At 28.8% G+C, this 22,558-nt stretch overlaps 1 protein-coding gene across 3 annotated transcripts in view; it reads right to left on the bottom strand.

The window, feature by feature from the left end:
* Window positions 1-18,323, bottom strand: part of LOC107438849 (filamin-A) — a 117,130-nt gene extending 98,807 nt beyond the window's left edge. For 2 of the 3 annotated variants that reach the window (XM_016051240.4, XM_087158073.1), the window contains exon 1: window positions 2,457-2,588. The gene's annotated coding sequence lies outside the window, so the exon portion shown is untranslated. Of the gene's footprint in view, window positions 1-2,456; window positions 2,589-18,133 lie in introns of those variants that run through there. The other variant, XM_071180270.2, reaches the window with a different exon arrangement.
* Window positions 18,324-22,558: the final 4,235 nt, after the last annotated feature.

Here is a 22,558-nt window from a genome sequence, read left to right as displayed (position 1 = left end):
TTAGTTATTAATTCAAATCGAATGAAACTTATTTCAATTCTTAACAGTTTAAAAATCCTCAGTTCTATTATTTTCTCTATTTTTTTTTTCTTCTTTTTTTTTGTCAGCACTTTAAAACGGTTTTATACTAATGAAAAGTTTCTTGAGCAGCACAATCGACTACAAAACATTGGTTTTTTTTTTTTAAGTTTCTTGAACCTGACAAACAGCCAAATGCTGTGAAAACATATCATCATTACATTGCTACAACGAAATGACTGATAGAATACAATAAGAAAAGCGTCAGAATAATAATGACAAATGTAATATTAATTGCCAGTCTTGGATTTAAATTTCTGATTATTTTTTTAAGATTGTTACTCTTTACGTAGTTTTTAATAATACAATAAAATAGCATGTGATAAGAATGAAATTACATTAATGGAATATGATGCTTTGAAATGTACAAAAATTAATATTTATCTGCAATGACTTAATGGGATGTTAAAAAATGTGTGACTGTCTTTAAATACCTTGTTAACGTTTCCTTGTTTATACTGAAAAGGAACGTGAAAACAAATATTTCACTAGAATGATTTTGAATTTTTTTTTTTTTTTATTCTAGCTACTGACTGTAACCTAAAATGGCCATTGAATTGTTTCCGTAAAATTCTAATAATAGTCCTTAAAGATCGGTTTAGAAATATCGATAGGATATTTTCTTTCTTTTTGGGTTCAAGATTTTAATTACTTTTTATAAAAATTTGAATCTCAAGTAATATTTGTTCAACTTAGAAATGAATAGATTTTGCAATACGATTTAAAGCTGAAAATGAGGATTAAAAAGTAAACCACTGCTCAAAAAAATTGCAAGAAAACGCTTGCTAATCACTCATTTTAAGTGAAAGAAATGTCTCAAAATGTTTTTTGATAAATATTCTCCATTGTCTGGGATTGATGGGACAGGTCATATCTATTATTTTAAAATTTCATAAAATGAAATACTTCTGCGGGTTTTTTTATTAATATTCTTGATTTTTTCAAACTTCTCATAAAATTGACAATAAAATTAAGTGTTTGATAGAAAATAAGGCATCCTTGCAAAGATTTTAGTTTATGCCTATATTTTTAGGACAGAGTGTGGAGCAAATTGATCGTCACCCACTAAAAACTAAAAGAAGTTATAAAGTAAAATAGAAATTTTTAATCCTTTGAAGCAGAATTTTTATTAAACATATTGTTCATATTTTTTACTTATTTTGTTAGGCCAAAATAAGTGAAAAATATTACATTTAGACTTTAATTTATGGTTATTAAATAAAGCATGAAACACCGATGTCTTTTCCTGTGTTAAAAGCAAACTCTTCCAAACACATCCAAGCAATAACTTTTAAAATGTCCACTTTTTTGCTGTGATTAGGGATCTAAGGAAACTGTTATTTAGTATTGAAATTTCTTTAACATAAAAAATCAGCTATTGATAAATTTTTTAAAAGTGAATGACGTTTTTTTTTCTCTAACTACTTTTTTTTTGGATTCTATATTTTAGTATAAATATAATTCCGATAATCTAACAGATTTTTTAAAAATATTTATTAGATTGTTTTTTATAATAAAAAATACGTTTAAAAAAAGTATGTTTTAAAGCATAATAAAAAAAAGGATGTTTTTACTTGTCATTAGAGAGGCAGAAAAATGTATAAAAGGTATCCCATCTGAGTCAAAGGGTTAAAAGTAACTATAATTCATAGTCTTTAAGTAACATTTATAGGTTGTGAGAATGATGAATATAACAGAGAGGTATTTATTAACATAGCGCGCGTAAAGACTAACGTTACCCTTTCTTTAGAATCAATGCTTTTATTTCTAAGCTTTAAAATAGGACTTACGCGAACATACTTTCTATACATAGATAAGTTAAATTTATAGCGCTGAAAATCATATAGTTTTTTTTTCTCTTCTATATATGACAAGGTCGAAATTAAAGTCGGAATTAAAAATGTTAGAATGCAATATACATTTATGTATGTCAGTTGGTACAAAATCTGACACAGAAAAGACAGAATTGAATTGAATGGACACTATAATACGTTTCAACTTTCGAAAAAGGGAAATACTTCATTGTTAATTTTAATCAGTTCATAAACTATACAACAAAGATAGAGAGGTAAACACATAACAAGTATATTATACTTTAACAGACAATTGTAAGCAAAACTGATAGAAATGTGAATAATAAACAACTAAACATATTTTAATGATCCTATTTCACTCCTACAATAAAAACGAAATTCAGTAGATGTGTTAAACACATATTTACAAACAACTGGAAAGAGAGGGGGGGGAAACTAACACAACGGCAGGAGATAAAAGAATTTTTTAAAAAAATCCTCGCAACATACATCAATTTGGCATCGTGATACTAAGTGTTATAAACTTTAGATCATAATTGCAAATCATCAAAATATGCATCTTACCTATAGAGTGATTGCCGGACACACAAGTTAATTTTTAGGTTTGAGAAAGAGTGTGGCAATCTCATGCAGAGGCAAACGTGAATGAGTCAACCAAATTATTTTCATTCCCTTGCAAGAGACGGCAGCTAATTTTAGACATAAAAACCTGGCTATTCTCCCTCTTTTTCCCCATCTTTTCTATACACATACTCCCACACTTGACTGTGGTGACTCCAACTCAGGAAGAAGCTATTTATTTGAACATTGAAATTTATGAGGCAGATCGAGAGAATTCGTGTTGAATTGAAATTAAATATAAATTTCAGGTAAATGAAGAATGATGTGTTGAATGAAGACTCGTGCGTTTCTTCGTATTCTATTAAAAAAAAAATGAGCTTTTTGATGTATGAATGATTTACTTATTTTCAAAAGTAAACTGAGTTCCAAGATAAATATTGATCATGGAATAATGGTGCTATAACTTTTTGAAAATATCAAACTAAATATTTTATGAACGTAGAGGGATAGGAGAGCGGATGTTGTACTATATCTCCGAGCTAAAATTTAATAAATTAAATAATTGAGTTACCAATTTTTATCTTTTAGGAGAGTGAAGTCCATTGGACTTAATAATCTTAAAATTCAATCATAAGCTCAGAACTGTATTTCCTTCTAAAAAGTGATGGGAAAGTTATGAATATTTACAAAGGAAATGAAAGATGATTCTCGCTGAAAATCAGTATTCATTCTATAATCTATACTCCCAAACCTACCAATTTAGTTTAACCGTTTAAACAACAATGTTCTATTTTTGGAACAGGCTTCCATTTCAAAGTGAGAAAGACTGGCAACTCAATTATTTCAATGTTAAAAGTCATTTTGGTTAGGCAAGGCATTTATATATACAGTCAAATATTTTGACAATGCTAAAATCTATATTTGGTTCTGAAATCTTGCCTTTGTTACATTGCTAAGCAAAATTAATAACTAAATGAATAAAAATATTTACTAAATTCAATCACTAAGCTGTTACAACTTTTTCCACTAAGGCGCTTTTATTATTGCTACAAAATGTTAGTACGGCGGTTAGCTAAGCATTCTGCTAACGGGAGACATTTTATCCGATTTCTTAGAAAGAATATGTGTTTAGTAGCCTTGCACAAGAGCTATTCTGTAGATAAAATTAAAACAGAAGAAACGTGAATAAAAAGTAAAATATTTCCGTTCGTATACAGATGCGTACAACATTGAAATAGCTGTTATTTTATAAAAACTAAAAAATGTGATGTAAATTTTTTATTACTTTAAACAAGTTTTAGAATAAATATATTGACTTTTTTTACACATTGGGTTAATATGCAATCCATATAATAGTGCAAGCTCAGTTTTAAAGAAGTGATTATATAAATAATAGCTCAGCTAAAGAAGTGATTATATAATAATAGTGATTCTATAAATAATAGAAACACGATATTTCCCTCCAATTTATTGTTTGAAAGTAAATGTAGGACATTTCCATAATATTAGTTTGATTTACTTTTAAAACTGACGAGGATACACTGAAGAGCCAAAGAAACTGATATACCTGCCTAATATCTTGTAAGGCCCCCGCATTGTTCTGAACATCACGTAGCAAGGCATCCCAAATATGCTCAATAATGTTCATATCTGAGAGCGGATCCAAGAGCACTCTTCTGAATTTAGACACTTCCGCTGGCCACCAAAATCCCCGGAAAAGAACATTATTGAACATATTTGGGATGCCTTGCAACGTGATGTTCAGAACATATCCCCACCCCCTCTTACTCCCACTGGTTTATGGACAGCCGTGCAGGATTCACGGTGTCAATTATCTTCAGCACCACTTCACACATTGATCGAATCCATGCCACGTCGTGTTGCGGCACTTCTGCGTACTCGCGGGGGCCTTACAAGATATTAGGCAGGTATACCAGTTTTTTTGGCTCTTCAGTGTAAATCACGACACATCGGAATTACAATAAAGAAATTAACTTAATTAACGTTTTAATAATATAAAAAAATCACTTCAAAATGTTCAATTTTTAAACTTTTTTTTTGCACTCTATTTAAGTCTAATTGAAAAACAGTTTTATGACATCAGTTATATATTTTATTCATATGGGCAAAAATTTGAGAAAGGTAGTGTATCCAGGGCTCGAACTGTCCTTGAAAAAATTAAACAGTGGTGATAATACTTTAAAAAAAGTCAAATATCTTATTTTTATTAAATTCCAATTTAATTTTAAAAATACAAAAACTGCGACTTTGTTTCTATATACGTTTATTTGTAAAATTTAACCGTAGTGGTGGACACGAATTTATAAAAATACATTTTATTTTCGAACTTTTGGTAACGCTTTTAAAATTTTTAAAGGCCACTACGAGCTCTGTATCATCATCATTAAAAATTAATCTAAGCGTCTCAGGAGCACCCATCTTGATTTAACTTTAAATTGGTACTTTCTGGTTAACTAGAATGGAATGAAAAGAGCTTTACCAAATCCCTAATAAAAACTAATTGGGCAACTGGTATACATAAATATTCAAAATAATAGTTTACATATTAATCTACTGTCGGTTTCACTCACCGTGATTTTTAAAAGCATATTTTAGGCAATAAGATACGCTAAAGGGTTTTTGCAAGCGATATTCGAAAAGACAGTTCAAAAAACGGTTATTTCTAGCGAACAGTAAATAGAAAGAAATAATAGCTTTTCTGTATAATAAAAATAATAAAAGTATAAGTAAATTTTAAAAAAATTCTCATCTTTAATCTAAATGAATGCCACGGCTAACGTCTGTACTGCAACAATGAACTAAATAATATCTAACTACGTATCACTTAAAAAAATGATCTTAACGGGTCATTTTCATTGAACAAGACTTGAAAATAATTGCTTCAGTAGAAATTGTTTCACAGAAAGTAAAAACTTGACATTGATGGAGTCACAAATTCAAGCAAAATAGATTATTTATTTTTATTTATTTGCTGTTTTCAAACATTAAGAAAAGGGCAAAATTTGCCCACTTTCCTGTCAAATATTGTATTTTTTAAAAAAGATTTTATAAGTTATATTTTTAGAACAGTTAATATGAGTAAGAATTGAAACTTTAATGTTAATTCTTTTAATTACAGTCACCTTTCATTTAATTTCAATCTAATTCTATGAAATTATATTTATTTATTAAGAAAGAGCATTATCCATAAAATCCACAACATAATATGATTTCAAAGTAGAAGACTTATTAAGCTAAAAAGAGATAGAATTATCTTATAGTTAAACAAAAGGCAAGAATGAAAAATCTAGTATTCTCAGTTCTTTTTATCCTTACTTCATAATAATCTTGACATTTTCATTAAAGCCCATGTATGGCTTTCTCTTTTTCGAGTTCAACTGAATGACCTACATTCTGCGTGACAACTTTTCATTTCACACGAGGTCAAATGAGAGGGAAAATCGGATCACGATAATTCTGATTATACAAGTTTTATTTGTCTGATATAACATTTACTTTGCATTGGTTAACCTTTAAACGATTCATTTATTTCTAGTACGGGTGTATTAAAATGTTTTTTTTTTTTATTTAGATTGAAAAAAATCCTTTAGCTTATTTGATAACATTTATTTGAATTTTAGAACCTTTTTCATGTTTACCACCACCCATTAGGTATTGTAAAAAAATAAGAAACTTAATGACTTTTATTTCTTATCATTTCAAAAAAAAATTTTATACATCCTGCAAATTGCAAAAGGAATTTATTGAGAATAATTTTTTATACATTCCATAAAAAATATAAATTTTCACCAATTTAATTTAAACGAAGTTAATAACAAATGGCAAACAAATTAAAAGTGGCTGAAAATGGATGGTAAGTATACTTACCGCGGTCTTAGAAAGGTTTAAAGAAACTTTTCATTCAGTCGCATAACAGAAAATTTAGTTCGGTATATAATTTCTTTTCATAGCATCTTAACTCGGTAAAAATAACATGTTTAATTATGCTTTTAATAAATAACTAAAATGCGGTGATTAAAGACTCACATATACGTGAAATTATAATCAGTAAGTTTGGGTCAAGCGTTGCATTTATAAGACAGTTTGTTTTTAATAAAAATTAACGAGTGGTAATATAATATCTTTATTATGAGCATGTATTTAAGAGAATGAATATAATGTTCAAATCTAACCTTCTGTAATGAATTAAAAATCTAGCATGATTAGGTTTAAAACCTTATTTAACTTTGACCTTTTAAATATGAAATGGTAACTAACAGAATATTCACTTAGCTCAATGAAAAGCTCTTTTGTTCTCACTCCAATATAAAGAGTTGTGATAAACAAATTGATAATTTTGTAAAACTGCAAACCCTGACATTATATCTTCTTACAAAGGAAATTTTAAAAAATAAGAAAATTATTATTGAGTAAAAAAATTTTTTTTAATTTTTTCTGAACTATAACAGCTTGATTATGAAATATAATATCTTTGAATTTTTTATACGTTTGCTACCAAAATTTCTTTTAAACAAAACTTTAGTCAAAAGTTAAAAGCATAAAGCTATAAGAACAAAACATAAATCTATCAAAAGTTAGAAACATACATTTTGTGACTAGTATAAGATTTGAGAAAAACTCCGGGTAAAAATAAATTTGCATTAATTTTTTATGATTTGATGAATGTTTTATCTCATATAATAATTTGCCATCTACAAAACTAGTCTTGCTTGATTTATTTGCATAGTTAATAATGAATTTCCCATTCATCGTGTCCATAACAGTGAGTGAGGTAGAGTCATTGTTCCTCTTGCTTAGTCTTTAAAGCTGGATGTAGATAATAAGGGATGAATTTTAATAATATCACTGAGAAAGTGTGCCGCAATCAGTATGATGTATTCTTCTAGGTTCTGGTACTGAAAAATATATTTAAAGTTTGCTGTATGGAATTTTAGAGCTTTGTCAAAAAGATTCTGATGTGCTTGGCGAATCTTTATGGAGGTCTTTGTTTCGTATGAACCATCTTGCTTTAGTTATTTTTCTCAGAAAGTTTCTTTATTTGCATTTTTGAAATATTGCACCATTTAATTTTGCTTTGGACATAATGAGAGCTTGAAATTTATTTATTGCAGCTGTCTCCTTAACATGGTCATTCTACATGAAATTTGAATTGAGTACCAGACCAAGCACTATTGAAATACGATCATTGAACACAGTTGAAAAGTTTTAGATTTTTTTATTTTCTAGTTTTTTCCTTATGATGAGCATATTGGATTTTTGGGCATTCATATTTATTATTCAGAGGAAAGCCAGTTTTCAAAAACTTTGTCCTGCGTTTTAAAAATCGTCAAGTTTGGGTTTTTGGATTTGACAACTATACCATTATCATCGGTATAAAAGGCAGTGAAGCTATTTTATAACAGTCGATGAACAACCGACCTAATTTTGAGTTTACGACTACCCATGCTCAACTCCGTAGCCTTGGTTATTTTCTGGATTGGTTGTAACCAATCCAGAAAACAAGGGAACTCCTGGATCAAGTATAGGGGCGAAATTTGCCTTCGCGGAGGACTTTTAGATAGCCCGGATTTGCGTTACATGGAGGAAAACCAAAAAGAAACCTCTCTCGGTTAGTCTGATGACAAGGGGTGTACTGAGAATATTTTACGTCAGCACTCTGGGCGGTGCGAGCTCGATGCGGAATTCGTATCCACGAGTCATCTGTGGGATTCGAACCTCATTGGAAGGCTCTATTCCTTGAGCCACCACCGTTGATATCATCTCAGTCTACCGGAAAATTATAAATGAACAAAATGTAGAGTATAGGTGCGAGAATGCTTTCTTGACAAGAATTTTTCGGGGAGAATATTTGACTTCATTAACTTTGGTACTGAAGTTTCTGTTACGAAGAAGTCTATTATAATTTTGATGATTCCTATGAGGAAGTTAAGTGGGATAAGTTTTTAAAAAAAGTCCTTCATGCCTGACACGATCAAAACCTTTGGCGATGCTGTTGTTTCTTTTAGATGTATGCCTCTGGCAATGAAATCTAATATTCTGATAAGTTGCTTTGTAGTATCTAATTCTGATCTAAAGTCATATTGTCCGTGAGGTAATAAATGTTAGGTTTGGTTTAATTCTCACATAAATAATTTATTCAAATAACTTTCGGATGGAACAAAGTACACTGATCGGTCTATAACTATCCGGTTTTATTGGTTTTTTATAAGGTTTGAGAAATAGTATAACTATGGCTGACTTCCATACTGAAGGGGGGTAATAGTTAAGTTTCAAGCAGGAATTAAAAATATGCGATAGGATGTTTAAGTAACATTCAGATAGGTTTTGAGTTGTTGATTCCATCTGCACTGGGCGCCTTGTGTGTTTTCAGATTCTTAATCAAGATTTTTATTTCAGCGGCATTTGTAGGTTCTATTTCCTCAGGCATTTTATGATTTTGAAGAAAATTGCTACGAGTTTCGTTAACCCTTTTTTCATTGTCTTGATCAAATTCTGTATTTGGCGAAAAGTGTTCCTCCATGGAATCTGCAAATATTTCTGCCGTTTTATTGTCTGTGTAAACAAAATCATTTTTTTCCAATTATTGGTTTACTAACTTGAGGTTTACATACCTTAAATTTTTTTTAAATTCTATTAGTTTATTGAGTTGTTTTACTTCAGTTTGGTATTTCATGTTGCCAGTCTTTTGATAGTTCTTTCTAGATTTGTTTCTGTGAAGGATTTAATTTTTGATGTTTGTTGAAATTCTGAGATAATTTTGAATGAAATCAAAAGTGGTTGTTGCTTTATTTCAAGCGTCCATCATTTTAGACTGAAAATTTGAAATGCAGTTATCAATTAAGGTTAGGTGGCTAAGTTTATCGAAGGTATTAATTTGTCCATCTCTTTCGAAGATATCATGGCATAATCGCCTATCTGTTTTTGGAATTTTCCTCTTTTCCTATGCCAAGTAGGGGCAGAGTGCGAATAATACTGAATGATGATCAGAAAACAGTTCATTAAGTACCCATACAGCTATTGGGATGTCAATAATGTCAGGCTTTTGATTTTCCGAGTTGGTCCAGAAGGGACATTGGAGGATAAATGTTCTATTTTGTGTTTTAGAACTTTATCATTTTTGTTCGTATAAAAACAGCCCCCCCCCCCTTAAGTATGTTTCAAATTAAAATCCCCAATAACAACTTTTTTAAGATCAGCAGGAAATAGATTTGTAATATCATTTTGAATGAGGTTTTGTCTTAGTGAATTGCAAATGTCGGTGATTTGAAGTTTTATAACTGGCAAGTTTTAAAACTAGTGGAGATTTGCTCAACCATCATAAAGGCTATATATATATATATATATATATATATATATATATATATATATATATATATATATATATATATATATATATATATATATATATATATATATATATATATATATATATATATATATTTATTTATTTATTTAAATTTTTTTGTTGTTGCAAGAATTGCAATTCCTCCGTCTCCGTAATTACAATCACATCAATAGATATTATAGTTTGGAATTTTGATTTCGATGTTTCGGTTCAAAAATGTGCTTCTTGTTCAAAAATGTGTTCAAAAATGTGACCATTATGATATTCGGGTTTTGTTCAGCAATAAATTTTTAAATTTTAATTATTTATTGAGTAAGCCGTTTGCATTCCAATTAATTATTTGAATTCGTTTTTTTTTCTATTGCTCTTGTTATGTATTATTGTCTCCATTTTTTATCAGATTTGTACCAGTGAAGGTTTTCAATATTTCGAAGAGAAAGTTACTATTTTTTTTTCAAAGTTAACAAGTTCTCTAAGTTCATTAAAAACTTTCTTCTGCATCCTCAATGATAGTAATGCTGTCATTAGAGTATTTACTTAACTAAATGTGTTTGTTTTAAGTGCATCAACAAAAAACTTACATTTGGTGATCTGTGAACTGTTTGAATTCCTATTTTTGAACTTATCATCTTTTTTAAGAAATTTCTCACATCCTTTGAAAATGGAAGGATATGCTCCTCCTCAATTTGCACATTTCGTTGGCTCGGTTTTTCACACTCGTATGTCCAGTGATCGTAAACACCTTTCATGCACACATGATGACAGGATCTTTGAACATGATTGAAGCTTTGGGCATTGGAAACATTGTATTATTCTTTGGTGACCTCTATAATGTTCAATTTTGATGCGAAGGTGCATCAAATATTCAAATTCATAAATCTTTTTGCTGTTCTAAGTTTCCTGCAGAGCCGGCATTTTTTCTTTTGTCCATTTCTGAATATCATCATTTGTTTGGTGTTCATGGGATTAAAATTCTCTTTAATCAAAACCGTGTCTATCCCATTAATTCTGTATCAGATGGAATTTTACTTAAGACAACTTTTAAATTTCGTTCACCAGGCAGGAAGTATGCGTGGTATTCTATTTCGTTTTCAGTTAAAAGTTTTGTTACTTCTCTATGACCATCTTAGCAGTAAGCTTTCCAATTCATTCGATCGCCAACAACCTTGGAATCACAATCTTTTTTTTATATATCTCTTTAATGTACTTCCATGGAAATCTGTTATTTTTTATTATAATTTGCAGTATTTTTTCTTCCTTTAATGGCTGATGTAGAAAATTATAGTTAGTACTCTTATTTTCACCAGCATTGTTAATCAATAATGAGAAGTTTTTAATTTTTTCTTTGTAATCGCCAAATGAATCTCATGAGTTTTTTATCAAATTCTTCATTTCCTACAACAGATATGTCAACTTTATTTTTGAAGTCTTTCTCTTTTTCGCTACTTCACTTTTTCGTTACTGAATTCTGATGTTCAATGCTAGGATTGGTATTTATACCTTTATTTATTTCATTATTGTTACCTTCATTTTCTTTATCCTTGTTCTTTCTCTGTTTCGAGTTTGAGGCTTGCGCTTGACCACTCGTTAGATTCTGAGGAATTTCTAAGCTTGTTTTGCAAACTTCACTTTACTGTTGATTTATTAGTTTATTTTGATGCTTTAGATCAGCTTGCAAATGAGCTCTCATATTGAATTTACATTTTTTTCCTCTAACTGTTCTTTTTTTTTTATCTTCAAGTTGCTTGTTAGGATTATCGACACTTTTTGCCTAATTTAAAATTAAATCATTCATGACTGTCATCTTGTATCGTGCGTTTTTCTTTTAAAGTGGTATCTGCCGTTGGGAGAAAAAGCACTGGAAAGAGCTGTTTTCTTGGCTTTTGGCTCATTTTCAAAGAATGAAAAACTTTCACTGAGTTTCGAGCGTTTGTCGTTAGATCTGTATTATGCTCACTGTTGTATATATGGTCTCTTTCATTAGCAATCAAGTGTGTGCAGGATCGCGTTGTGTGTGAATGAGACTGAGAAGCAACAGCACTAGGAGGAGGATGACGCAGTCACAAACAGCAAGTCAACTGTTCCATGTGAAAGCGGCAAATCAGATTACGTCCGTAGGTCACCAAAGTAGGGAAAGGAGTGGTCGACAATACCACAACCTTCATCTATCAAAAGGTATCTCAAGATAGAATCGAGTTAACATATCTTTTATATAATAGTGATTTGAAGTTTAAAAATCGTAGAAGTAGTTACATCACAATACTCCCATGCATAAATTTGTTTAAAACTCATCAAACGTTGAAAAATTTATAAGGTTGATACAAATAAATACAGATATTTCGCTTTCGAACTGGCGAGCCGTATCCATACATACCGGAAATCACCTCTTTTTTTCCACACTCAATTGTGTCTAATTAAACTAAATATCATTCTTGGACTGAGATTTGATACGAGGTGGACAACTGATCATTGATCTATGATTACGCTCTTGGGTGATTGGAATATAACAGTGAGCAGATGATGACGAGAGAATTGCAGAAGCGGCAGTCGTCATAAGTCTAATCGTACAACAATTATTATTATCTATAATATTGGGTAATGTTATGGATCTACCAAGAATTTAAGGTAAGCAATAGGGATGGCATACTCCCGACTCAGTGATCACCCTATTGTTCTTTTCCCCTTTTCGGGGAATGTGCACGATTCAGAAACTGGGATGACATATACAGCAAGAAAATTAATAACGATTCTTAATTTTATATTTTATGCATGCATTAAATTAAAAATAAAATAGGGGCAGTTGTGGATGTTAATAAAGTTACTTTTTATTCTAACGACATTTGTATTTTTGAAACACGCACTTTGAGTTGAATCCTTTTTCTTAAAAACTAGCATTTTTATATAAGCTCGCAGACAAGATGTGACCAGTACTCTTGAGGCTCGGCCCATTATAAATATTCATCTATTTAAATGTCTATCTTTAGTATGTTGGCACACCTCTCTATCTATAATTCTCGCCGAAATCATAACCTTATTGGTGCTTTTTGGTGAATTAGAAAAATTAAAAGAATATGTATTAATAAAAATAAGTAAATTACAGGGCCAAAAAATTATGACCTCGGTGTTAGAATGTTTTTTTTTAATTAATTTTATAAAACCCTGGAAGTAAAAATAACTCATTTGAGTTTAATTAAAAATATACTATCGCATGCTAATAAGAGAAGGAAAAAAACTAATATAAAATATTTTACTTGAAGCAAGAAAGAAAAAATTACTTATTTTAAAATAGTAAATAAAAATTTTCTAAGCATCGAAATCGTTGATATCAGGTATGCAAATGTACCCACACTACCTAAAAGCAGTTAGAAGCTTGAAAAAGATCTCTAGAGTTTTAATGAAAATATTGAGACACTAAATGTATTTGGATGTAAGTGTTATTGGATCTTAATTCTTGAGTTGTTGTTAAAAAGAATGAAATACGTCTGACAAAGAATGAATAAATCTTATAAAAAATAATCATTATTTAGTAATTTTTCTTCGTGTAGAAGCTTTTTTAATCAAAATACTTTTGTAGGATTTTTTGAGTGGCGAAAATAAGTGGAAAGTGTTAACTACTCCAGCAGCTGTGACTCATATTAGCATGAACTACAAGAGTCTGAATACATTTTAAACAAAAATTTCGTAAAAGGAATTATAATGATTTGGAAATTTAAAGACAACTTTGAATCGCAGTCATGTATTTCGAAAAACATCTTGTCTATAGGATATTTTGAATAGTTTCAAAATCCTAAGATTCTTTTTCAGAGGATTTAGTAGTAAAATCCATTAAAATTTAAATTTATGGATGATTCCTTTATCAATACACATAATTAACAGCACTAAAAATAATTAAATGCCCATTAAATCATCGAGATAAATCATTCAAACTCACATTTCAATCTTTAGTCTATAGAACATATTTGGTACGTTTTAGTTCACTGAGTGCCTGGTATCTCAAAAACATCTTTGCAGAAAATTTATTCTATAAGCGCTCATACAACTCGCAGAAAGTTTTTTTTTTTCAAAATCTGTTGGGTTAATTGTATATCAAATTGCATTTTCCTATTTAGTCAAAACCCGGATAATAAAATCTAAGCAATAATTTAGACCTTTCCACCTTTTTAAAATTATTATACCTAAAGTTATTTTTTCAGTGGTTATAATTTCACAGTTGCCATTTCTGGCAATTTCCTCCTTTATTTTTTCACCGTAAGCTGCACTTATTTCAGAAAACAAATAAAGTTAAAGCTGTAGCAAAAAGTATAATTAAAAGTCCTAAAAGAAACTGATTTATTTCTTTAAAATTAAAGAAATAATTTCGTACATTTCGTGGAAGACTATAAATTAGAACTGATTTAATTCAATTGTTAGAAGCATCAAACACTTAAATTTATTATTGAAATAAATAACTTTGTATATATATATATATATATATATATATATATATATATATATATATATATATATATATATATATATATATATATATATATATATATATATGTAACATAAAAAGCTTCAATTAATCTTTTTATGTTAGCTTCTTTTATAAAACTTCATCCTAATTAATTATTCTAACGGCAACGACGTTATATATATATATTCAAGTTAGATTTAAATGAAATTTGCTTAAGTTTTAAATTTTGTTTACTTATAAATTCAGGAAAATTAAAATATAGGTTATTAAATATTAAAACAATTGTGGCAGACAGGCAAAAAGTAATATTTGAATTAGCTTACCTCTGTGTTCTTCGTCTTTAATTTATAGTAAAATTCAATTAAAATAAAGCAAGTCGCTTATTATTCACGTACTTTTTTTTATTGATTATAGACGCTATGACTCGTGGCTCTAATAGGCGCAAGTGATGGTCACTTACGTTCCTTTCAACGAGGAAGAAAAAACGGAAGGACGTTCCATCCAATAAAAAAATGTCTTTTTTTTAATCTTTTTTTCAATAATTCATATTTTTTTCATGTCAAAATAATCGTAATACTCCACTTTTTACATACTTTAAAAAAACACGCAAAGAATTTTTTTCTCTTTTACATTAAAGTATGGGAGGAGAAATATTTTAAAATTTTGCAAACTTTTAAAATTACAGCTTTAAAGTAATTTTATGTGCAAAAATTGTTTAGATTCGTTTCTTTTTTAAATTTATATCCATTTTGTATGTTACAAGAGAAACTTTAAACATTAATTTTGCATGTTTGCCTGTTTCCAGGAAAAAAATATTTTTCCTGAAATTTATTAATTAGTTCATTAATAAATTTCAGGTATTAATTTATTAATAATGTCAATCTTTAAAATGGTATCATACGCTTTGAGTTCGAGTTATACTTTTCCAATGAATAGCCATAAAAAAAAAATTTTTTTTTACTTATTCATGCGCATTTATTATTTTATTAATTGTTCATATGTTTTTATTATTTTATTAATTATTCATGTGTATTTATTATTTTAGTAACAGTTCATGTCATTATTGTGTTATTTATGAGTATCCTTGCTAATTGTTCATGTGTTTTTTAATTATCATGTGAATTTTTTAACCATGCTTATTTTTTAGCAAACATGTATTAACTTTTAGTATTACGTGGGATACCTTAAAAATTAATAGATCATGCTCGCTAAATCAATCTTGCTTAGTAACTTGAAACAAAGAATTCTTTATAAGAGTCAATTATGTTTCTCTCTGTCTGAGCTTCATAGAGGAAACTTTTGTTACATTTTTAATGTTACGACGGACACTTTATAAATTAATTTTAAAAAATTGCCCTGATAAAAAGATTGCGATTGAGTAAATAATATTTTCAGTTTCAACAAGTGCCAATCTATAAAATGGATCATAAACTAGGAATGGAACATAAATATATGAGTTGTCTCTTTTTTTAGTAAAAGAAAGATTCTTAGCGTTTTTCTATTGTGTGGCAATTTAGTATTTATCCTGTTGAATGTCGGGTCTCAAAGATTGAAATGTAGCTATATTTTTATCTTTACGAGGGACACTTAAAAAATTTATTTCACAAAGCTTTATTGCAAAGACCTATAGTTTTCAGGAAATAGATGTTTTCTACGAGTAGCATCTTCAAACTGATGCAGTACATTTTACTCTTAAGCTGATACAGATTGAAAGAGAAAATTTAATTTGGAATGCAAATAAGGATGAAATCTGAAGGAAAAAAAAATGTATTTTCAAACAATTCAACTTGAAATCACATTTTGTTCACAATTTTATTTCATTGTTACAACTAGAAGATATTTAATTGATTTTTTTCGAGTTCGAGATTTTCACATACATAAATAAGGTGTTTAACATAAACATAGAACAAATTTTAACATATGTTAACATAGAACAAATTTTAACTAATTATTAAATAAAATATAGATAAAAAAAATTTATTTGCCTGAATTAATCTCTAACCAAGTTTTATAATGGTATGCAAGAAACCACACAAATAATTTCAAAAATATATTGAAAACATAAAATTAATATTAAGGACCTCAATTTTTCGACCGTTCTCTTGACTTCATTAAATTGCAATTTCCTAATCACAATACATTTTGAAAATCCGAAGAATCTGTCAGAATGAAAGGAATGTTTATTCAGCAAAAATTTTGTCTTTTTATGAACCGAGTTATTTACCTGCTTTTTAAAATTAGGGTTTCTTCTTAGCCAATTAAAATCTTATCATTAAATTATAATCTAATGAGGGTGATTATTAGTAGTCAATAGTTTTTTCTAACAGTTTCTTTTGCTTCACTTTTCTTACGTATTCTTGTCAAAATAAATTCATTTTTATTTATTTATTATAAGTACAATTTTTTTTTTTTAACTCAAACCGAGTATGCATGTAACGATGAGTAATCACTACTGAAATTTCGTCCTCTTTTTAACTAGCTAGAATTCTCAAATTTAAATTTTTCCACTGATTATGATAATAATGCAAGTCTCAATGGCTTATTCGCGTACACAATCAGAATTTATAGTCCTTTTGTTCCCAATCAAAATTTAAACCACTTTAAAACTAGTTAGAGTACTCCAATTTTAATTAGAGTGTTCTGATGGATGGCAAAACAAGTTACCGTCTTTGCTTAATCGTTATTAGTTGAAGTTATAACGATGTCATCGCCAAAGAAAATTTACCGTTAATCAAAATTCCAACCCTATATTTTAAGATTAGCTAAAGCACTTATATTTTAAATGAAATTCTATGCAGTATGACATAACATGTGTTTCAATTGTTTTCTCATTACTAAAAACAGAAATAATTGTCATATCGTTAAATCGAATTTATTATAAATCGAAATTCCGACCATTTTCCAAAAGCTAAAGAACTCAAATTGTAGAGGTGTCTCTGTGAATGATAACAATGCAAAATTCAACCCCTTAAGGACTGCTACATGCAGAGTCTCTTATTATACTATCACCGAATAGAAATAAATCATCATCAATAGAAATTTCGACTAGCAAAAGCGCTCAAATTTTGATTTTCTGTCTTTGATTCAAATACAAGTTTTAATGGTTTCCTGAACACTTTATTTTAAAAATACCAAAATATTATTGGCAAGTAGAAATTATAGTCAATCGAAATTTTAACCACTTTCTGACTCTAGCTATATAGCTTTATTCAACCGTATGTTCGATGCCAATTACAAGTTACAATTGTTTCCTAAATGCAGGTAAAAAGTTCAGTCATTTTTTTTCCTAATCAAAATTTTGACGGGTTTTTACAAACAAACAGATAAGAAATTAAAAAGAAGAAAGAAATAAAATGGGAAAAAATTTAGGAATAAGTTAAAAATTTTATTTAAAAGATTTAGTTTTAATTTAAATTTGAAAGAAAAAAGTAATTCAAATGAAAATCAAAAAAGTTTAGGCTAATCATCAAATGTCTATCCCCACCAAAAAAAATTTCTCCTCCCTAGTCTCATTCCTACTCTTTTCGTCGGACAAAAACAAAACTATTTTCTTTTCTTTAATTCACTTGAAAAACGTAGGTTATAAATAATATATATATATATATATATATATATATATATATATATATATATATATATATATATATATATATATATATATATATATATATATATATATATATATATATATATATATATATATATATATATATATATATATATATATATATATATGTATGTATCACAGTTGATTTAATTTGTTAAAGCAAAATATAAAAAACAATAATAAATTTTTCCTTACAAATTTCGTCTAAATGTAAAGTTTCCATTAATAAAGAAATTTTGGAAATCACTCACTTTATACAACATAAAAATTCAAGTATTCCTTCTTATGAAAAAAATAAGCAATCGTATTGAAATGGTACACAAGATCCCAATTTCTTTCATCCACTGATAAACATTGCAATCCGTCAAATGACGGAGTTGATTTGCAGCGCCGTCAAAACAACGACGTGATTTAATGAATTATAAGAATCTTGAACGGAATGAAATCTTCATCCGAGATGAAAGTTAAGAGAGAAGAAGAAAGAAGAAAAAAAAAGATATGCTGGGGTGGGGAGGGTGAAGAAATGGGGTTCGAAATGTTGTGCTCTCAACGGTCTTCCAAATATAGGCAAGGGAAGTTGAGAACCAACAACCCGCCTTCTAGGGGTGGCTTACTTACAGGCTGAATGAGGTTTTGAGATTGACAATTACAAAATCATCTGAGTTCATATTCCCGGAATTATTAACTGAACACTTTTGGAAACGATGATTAATCGAATGAAATGATTGATTAAATTCGAAAAAAATTAAATAGTTCGAAACTGAAGTGCATAAATTAAAATTTCAAAATGTCAGTAGCTTTAATATTTTGTGTCTATATATCGAAATCCGTATTTCACACGTTATTTTTTGTTTGAACTGTGGAGGTCAGGAAAGAATCGAGTTAAAATTTCACTTCGCATAATTATCACAACCGAATCGATGCAAATAAATAAATGACATGAAGTAAGAGAGAATCAATAAATGAGAAAATCATTCAATTATCAAATCGATAAAAACAGGATCTAAGAAACGCAAAATCAATGAATTAATAAATCCAAAAAAGAGCGAATCAATGAATGAGCGTAACTACGAACGTGTGAATAAACTGGTCAAAGATCCAATGAATGACTGTATTGACAAAACATTAAATCTGGGAAAACGAATCAATATATCAGTTTATAAAAACATTACTAAATCTATAATGGATTAATGAGTGGGTGTCGACATATCTGTGAAACAACAAATGTGCAAATCAGTATGTAAACAAATTCGGAAGTGAGCTGATTAGCAGTTTTAATAAATCTGCGAATCAATATAATTCGAGGAATCAATAAACAAAGGATTGGTTAAATGAATGAATCAATGAATGAGAAAATGTATGACCTCGCCATGATCAAAGAATAAAAAAATGAGCGATTTAACGAATCAATGAATGAGATAATCAAATAATCAGAGAATCAATGATTCCGTGGTTTAATAAATCAATAAATGAGTGATTCGAAGATTAAATAATCAGTGATTCTTCGACATGCCGTTTCACTCATGAAGTAATTTGCTATCTCATTGAAACGTTGACCTGATGATGCGTTAATATATATAATTCCCTGATTAATTAAGTTACTCATTTATTGATTGGCTGATTTAATTGATTCTCTCAATTGTTTTACTCTATAAATCTACAGATTACAGCGGTTGAACGAGTAGTAAGTATTTTTTCCTACAAAAAATTGCAGTAAATTCCCTAAATAAAGCTTAAATACGGATTTCTCCCAATCTCCTTTTTAAAAAAAACATGAAATTACTTCGTCTTTATCTAACTTCGTCTAACGTCTTTATCACTTCGTCTTTATCTAATAATTACGAGGGAGGAAAAACAGCTTTCGGATGTTTATCGTATTATCTGGCAGGTTGTTAAAACTATATAATTACTGTTGATCTGCTGGTTTAATACAATGCATCGTAGACTAAGTACGAAGTTTAAAATTTTGAACTTTTTCTTGAAACATCCACTCTGAACCAATAAGCAACGAAGTTGAAAATTCATTTGAAAAATAAATAACACTATATGATAAATTTTTAGTTCATGAAAAATGATAGTTTCTGGAAATGCTCGTAGGAAAGAAAAAAAAATCATCCCAAATTTCAAAATTAAAAAAAAAATTCACACCACTGAAAAAATAACTAATTTATATTTCATAACAAAAATACTCGTATTTGCAGCACAGAAATTAAAAAGTGAAAATCATACCTTCATAAATTCTTCAGTATTTTCAGTGCGAAGAAAATTGGAATCTCTGATAGAATTCTATTGAGGGATTTGCTCTAGAAAAACTAATAATACATTGTTCACGTACCTTACTTTAATACAATACATGTTAATTTTTAATTTAAATGAATTGATAAATAAGAATTTATAGCAATTATTTGCCAACATTTTCTTTTCTTGAAGTTATTTTTCATTTCTGAAAACGATCTTGACTTAAAAATCATGAAGCTAATAGATTAAATTTATTGAAAAAATGGCAGACGATATTGTAATCATAATTGGGTATAATATAGCCTACGTCACAGGTTGTGTTGTTCCTACTAAATTTAACCCATGAACGGCATTTTCTGTGAGCCTAACTTCAAGCCACAAATAAACAAACGAAGTGTTCGATCGTTTAAATAGCTGCTCGCCAGATTTTATTGCATTATAAAGAAAAGTTATTGAAACTAAATACAACTAAATAAACAACAACAACTAAAACAAATAACAACAACTACTAATAACAATAACTAAATAAACAACAACTAAATTCCATTCGTTTAGCATTGCGTCATATGTTGTTCCTACTAAATCGAAGTAGTTGTGTTTTTTTTCATATTATACCCAATTGGGTATAATATTAAAAAAACACAACTACTTCCACTTAGTAGGAATAACATTTACCATGCAGCAATGCTAAATTCTATGCCACTATCCACATAAATGCCACTATCCACATAAATCAATTATTAATCAAAAATCGAATATCAATTACTTTTCTTTATAATGCAATAAAATCTGGCGAGCAGCTATTTAAACGATCGAACACTTCGTTTGTTTATTTGTGGCTTGAAGTTAGGCTCGCAGAAAATGCCGTTCATGGGTTAAATTTAGTAGGAATAACACGATCTGTGACGTAGGCTATAGTATACCCTATTAAAATATTAACGAAATCAAAAATACCAATTCACAAGCAGATCTAGAGCAAACGAGTTTTCTCTCTCAATGAATTTAACTTTCTTTAGAGGAACACCAAAATTTGATGAAATAAATAAAAGTTTTTTTTTTTTTTACTATTTTAATAACTAAATAACGCACTATCGTTAGTGAATTTTCATTTAAACATTTTAGAATATTTTTAAAAATATGCTTACAAAAATTAAACATTAATGTTACTATAGAGCTCATCATAAATAAGATTAGCTTTTATCAACACAATAATAGTACCATAATTTATTTCAATTCGATAGGTGACTACTGGGGACATTTCAAAGTCACGGTGCCTTAGGTGATACAGCACTCGATTCCCAATGAGATGGAGATGACCCAGGTTCAAACTCATTGGAAACTAATTGATACGAATTCTGGCTCGTGCTGACGTAAAACATCCTCAGTAGTAGACAGATCATGGTTTAGAATCTTCTTGGCATCGGGCTAACGGTGATAGGTTTTCCTCCTATATAACGCAAATGCGGGTTAATAAAAAGTTTTATTATGGGAAATAAATTTAAAATGTATAAAAAATATTTTTGCAATCGCAAAAAAGGAAGTCGGATTCGATTATAGATCAGATTTATGAATTTTCGCTTTATAAAAAGTACAATTAATTAGATTGTCAAAGATTGCTTATTACTTTTAAGATAAAATTTTCTGAGATAAACATTTGATTGCATTTTATATTTTTGATCAAACCCGTTTTACAACGAGTTTAAATTCGTTCTGAAAGAGCGAATGAATCTTTATTACAGTTACAACATCATGCCTATCTAAACTTGGTATTTCTTCAATACTTTTAAGACAATATTGTGAATACGACGATGGTTTAGAAAATATGAATTTTCCAGTAACAAAGAATACTTTTTTTAGGCTAATTAAAAATATAAATAAAATTTTTTAGGGGAGTAAAAATAATAAAATTTGTTTTGTAAAGTAATAAAAAAGGAGGAGAAAACCATAAAACCAATCTTCAATTAAAAAAACTTGTTTGCATTACAAAATAAACCATACCATCAAAGTTTTAACTGAAAAATATCTTTATAAAAATAAAAAAAAGTTACAGAAACGAAACGGGTAGCGATTTAGCTAAGATAAAATTTTTACAACATTTCTTAGTTTAAAAAGTGGAGAAAATTTTTTTTATTAAGACCAAAGAAGGTAAAATCTCTACTTTCGTGCACCGTTTAACAACACTTTTGAAACATCTAAAAGTAATTAAGCAAGATGGGCGACGATTAGACAAGAAAACGAAGCGGAACTATCCCTAGAGATTCTATTTTTGGATAACGAGAGCTTTTGCGTTGGTGGCAGAGTTCATACAATGGAAACCTCTGTTTAAAAAAAAGGGATCAATAACTGACAATAAAGACTCTTTGTATAGAAATATTAACTCAACGAATAATGCATAAGTTGTGGATAAAAATCGTATTATTTATTATGGATGAATAAAT

This window comes from Parasteatoda tepidariorum, chromosome 1 (genome assembly GCF_982258835.1).
Source record: "Parasteatoda tepidariorum strain Cologne lab strain chromosome 1, Ptep-v5.0, whole genome shotgun sequence".
Classification (NCBI taxonomy): Eukaryota; Metazoa; Arthropoda; class Arachnida; order Araneae; family Theridiidae; genus Parasteatoda; species Parasteatoda tepidariorum.
This window is presented reverse-complemented; position numbering and strand designations above follow the sequence as displayed.